The sequence below is a fragment of the Takifugu flavidus genome, chromosome 17 (assembly GCF_003711565.1).
Source record: "Takifugu flavidus isolate HTHZ2018 chromosome 17, ASM371156v2, whole genome shotgun sequence".
Lineage (NCBI taxonomy): Eukaryota > Metazoa > Chordata > Actinopteri > Tetraodontiformes > Tetraodontidae > Takifugu > Takifugu flavidus.
Window position 1 is genome coordinate 9,944,065 of NC_079536.1, and position 484 is coordinate 9,944,548.

A 484-nucleotide genomic window follows, 5' to 3' on the forward strand; every position below is an offset into this window, starting at 1 on the left:
GAGAAAAGAAACTGCCACTTTCTTTGGCACGCCATCTTAGACCAGGACATTATTCATGGGAAATTAGAGGTTATGCCTCCACACCACTGCAGAGGCAGCAATTACCTCCAACTCCCTTCATTCTGGTCAATAGTCAAGATCCAATGCTTCTCATGGCTTCACAGCAGTGCTGAAAATAGCGGAGGGATATCCCTGCTCTTGTTCTTCCTGTTTAGAGGAAAAATGTGGTCCCTGCGTGAGCCACACCCCTGCAACTGCTTTGTCTCCCCATTATTCCAATCTTGACCTGCTCCAGACTCCAGCGGAGGTTTCCTAAACTGCGGGTCAGTGTGATGGATGCACCCACACATGAAATTTGTTGTGGAAATTTCCCTTTTACCAGAGTGGAATTTTACATTCTGTGTGGACAACAACGAATACTGTAAACCAGAGGTGTCAAACTCAAATACCCAGCGGGCCAAAATTCAAAACTGGGACAAAGTCA